General features: G+C 54.8%; 1 long non-coding RNA gene across 1 annotated transcript; it reads right to left on the reverse strand.

The window, feature by feature from the left end:
* Nucleotides 1-2658: 2658 nt before the first annotated feature.
* Nucleotides 2659-3341, reverse strand: LOC116501128. The gene is made up of 3 exons (XR_004254370.1): nucleotides 3308-3341; nucleotides 2828-2935; nucleotides 2659-2690 (listed from the first exon to the last, which is right to left on the reverse strand). It is a non-coding gene; the product is annotated as an uncharacterized LOC116501128 (long non-coding RNA).
* Between the last annotated feature and the right edge of the window lie 321 nt (nucleotides 3342-3662).

Here is a 3662-nt window from a genome sequence, read left to right on the forward strand (position 1 = left end):
CTGCAAAAACACAACTTAGTTTCTCACAGCAGCCTTTTCACACACTCACTCACAACGGAAGTCTGTACTCTCTCTATCTCCAAATCCTAACCCTAACTCTGAACTTTCTGTGAAACAAAACAATTTGTGGACTTTGACTGATTCCAAAGTGCTGCCCATACAGCAGGGCCCCACGTGCCCCAAGGCTCCAAGAGCCCTGCTGGCATATCATAGTGGGACTGGCTCTGGTCTGCACTCAGCTCACAACCACAAGATGTGTGCTGCTGTGTCCCCAACCCAAAGGCACATCCTTTGAAAGTCCCTTCACAGTCACACTAACAATGGGAGTCTGTGTTTTCTCTCTCTCCAAACCCTAAGCCTAACTCTAGACAGTGCCCAGGTCCAACACACACCACACACAGCACTTCCATGAAATGCTGCTTGCAGTGGAAGCAATTTATTTAGTAGCCCTTGATTTCCTTTGGCAGCCTTTTAATGAAATTGCTCACAATGGGAGTCTGGACTTTCTCTGTCTCTCTCTAACCCTAACCCTAGCCCTAGACATTGCCTAGATCCAAGAACATTCACCTAGTGCTCCCAAGAAAAATTGCTCACAACAGAATCTTTTGGTAGCCCTCACTTGCTTTGGCAGCACTCTCACAACTTCAGTCACAAGGGGAGTCTGTGCTTCCTTTCTTTCCCAAACGTAAGGACAGGGATAAGACAGCTCCCAGGTCAAACATTCATCCTAGCAAGAGCTCCATGAAAAAGTGTTCCCATCTGAAGCATTTGGTAGCCCTCAACTTCCTTCGGCAGCCCTTTCACAACCTTAGTCCTAGAGAGAGTTTGACCTTTCTCTCTCAAAACCTTAATCCTAACCCTAGGCAGTGCCCTAGTCAACACCCTCTTCCAATACCCCACCCACCTAGGCTCCCATAAAATAGTGCTCACAACAGAAACCTCTTGATAGTCCTTGACCTTCTTTGGCAGAATTTTCACAAACCCACTCAAAAGGGAATCTAGCTTAGAGCTTGGGGATATGATTTAGCGGAGGACCTGTTAGTGTTAGCTCAGAGGTGGACTCGATGATCTTGAGGTCTCTTCCAACCTAGAAATTCTGCGATTCTGTAAATATTAATTCGGAGAAGTTTTAGCATCTTCCCCATCTCAGTAGCACATATGAAGCAAGGAGTGTTGCCTACATATTCATTCTTAATCCATCGCTCTCTAATTCTAATCCCATGTTTCACAACGAGGAGCAGCCCAACGATCAAGCGCAGCAAGGACCTGGGCCAGCACCCCGGAGCCCATGTGGGCACGCCTCGGGACGGAGCAGCCCACCTGACCCTGCGGGGACTCTGGAACGCCCCCCCACCGTGGCCCTCCCCTCCTCTGCTCGCTCTGCACTATGGCAGCTTCCACCGTCCCAAACTGCCCATGCTGTCTCTCTCCAGGTGCCCACACAGGTTCCGAGGGAGCCTTCAGACCGCCTCCCTGGTAAGGCAGCTTGTGCTGACGGGCCTGCTTCAGTGCCCGCGTCTCTTGCTGGGGGAGCAAGCTCTCCTTTTCTGAGAAGAACTTGCTTCTTAGTTCCAACCTGAACCTTCCCTGGCAAGGCCTGACAACCACCACCATAAGAAAACAGATGTTTTACTAAGACACACTGAGAAAAGCAGGGATGGAAAGTCAGTTGTCGGGGTGGGAGTCTTCTTCCTGAGAGGAGTCCATTCTCTCCTGTCCACGTTGGCTTTCATGCGAGCTGCCAGGCGGGAGAACCTCTGTCCTGCTGATGTGCCCTCCAGGCTGTAGAGGTGCCCCAGTAAGGAGAGGCAGCGGGTCTGCTGAAGCATCCAGGCTAGCTTCTTCCTCCTGACACACAAGAGAAACTGCTGAGCCCAGAGGCGCGGCTGTAGAGCACCAAACCAGACTGGGCAGGGGAAAGTGGGGTGGCAGCTGAGACACGTACACCTCCTCAGAGGGAGGGAGCTGGTGCTGGAAGGGCTGCTGGCACGGAAGTGGGCAAATGAAGAAGTGCTGCCAGGGGCAGCCAACCGCTACAGAGGGTGTGCTGGCACTACAGCACGGGGGGGGGGGGGAAGTGATGCCAGGCACCAGCAGGAGAAGGACTATCGCAACTCTGAGCCTTCTCCTCATCACGCCCTTCCCCTCCCCAACCTTAACCCAACCCCATCCCATCCCTTGAGGTCACTGCCTTCCTTCCCCTGTTAAGCCCGTCCTCCCTGTTCACATCTCTTCTCTGTTCCCAGCCACCCCAGCCTCATCCGAAACGTGCCAGCAGGTGCATCCCTCGGCACAAGCTGCTTTCTACGCAAAGGCCCAGGGACTGCACAGGGGGGCAGCGTGAGGCTGCACTGGCCCCTGTTTGACCCACATGTCGTGCCTTAATGCCTCGGTCCTGCTACTGAGCTATGGCACAGCTTAGGCGTGGCCTGAAGTCCAGGCAGGCCTGGGCCTGAATGCCTGGCACCAGAATACTCTTCCTTTCCCACGCTCTCCCTTCTGCTGCTTACCGAGCCTCTAGCAGAAGAGAGGGTGTTCTTCTGTTTGTGGCACAAAGAGCACCCTGAAACCTTTCCCACAGAGACTTGACAAAGGCTCCGGCGCATGTCTGAGGGAATCGCTTTTCAGAAGGCTCAGCGCCTGCCTGGTCGTTTTCTTGCCAGCCCCACGCGTCCTAGATTACAGCAGACCTGCACAGGAAGAGGAAGCCATGCAGACATGGACCCGCTTTCCCAAGCCTCTCCTCTGCAGAGGCTGCAGAAATGTATAAGGGGCTGGCCATAGCAGGGACACCCCCTGCAAGAAGGGCGTCACCCTGCCGCTTTACCTCCGCTTTGAGGCTGAAGAAGGTCACCTCCTCAAAGCAGTCTAACACAGTTGCTGTCTTCCCCATGGAGTTCCTCAGGACCTCCGCTTCGTTGAGCTTCATAAGGGCCTTTGAGCAAGCACACGAGCAGCAGGTGAGCATCGGTGCAGAGCCCCCAGCTAGCTCCACCCTTCCCTCTTGCCTCCTGTGGCACCTGCCTTTAGGAGGGCCCGCATCTCCCCATGTGATCCCTGCCCTAGCCACAGTGCCCTGTGGGCTCAGAGCTCAGGCACCAAGGGAGCCTTCAGACTGCCTCCCAGGTACTGCAGCTTGTGCTGACGGGCCTGCTTCAGTGCCCCGCGTCTCTTGCTGTGGGAGAGGCAAAGCGCAGGAAACAGTCCGGCTCTGCCCCCACTGTTTCTTTTGGGAGGCCCCTCAGCGGGCGTGTCCTGTTGCAGTGGACTCCAGGTGCAATGCGTGCTGGCAAGCAGGGTCACTCACCATGTAGCTGTTGGAGACGTGCAGGTAGGCAGCCCGCACACTCCAGCAGGTAGTAGAAGGCTCGGGAAGCATTGCCTGTTGCCACATAGTGGCGAGCCAAAGGCATAAGCACTGATTCAATGACGGCTTCGCATTTGCAGGAACACTCGCCACCGTCCTTCTCTTTGGTCCTGCTGGGCTGCACACTTGTCCATTTGCCCTCTGGTGGAAACCGCTCTGACGCTCTGGTCAGAGGCAGGTTGCCAGGAAAAGAAGAGAGCAAGAGCAGATGAGCATCACCTGAGATGACCCTGCTCTCCCTATGGTAGCAACAAACCCTATTTCCTGCTGTCTCATCCCAGCTCCCACCCCACAG

The sequence above is a fragment of the Aythya fuligula genome, chromosome Z (genome assembly GCF_009819795.1).
Source record: "Aythya fuligula isolate bAytFul2 chromosome Z, bAytFul2.pri, whole genome shotgun sequence".
NCBI classification, from domain to species: domain Eukaryota; kingdom Metazoa; phylum Chordata; class Aves; order Anseriformes; family Anatidae; genus Aythya; species Aythya fuligula.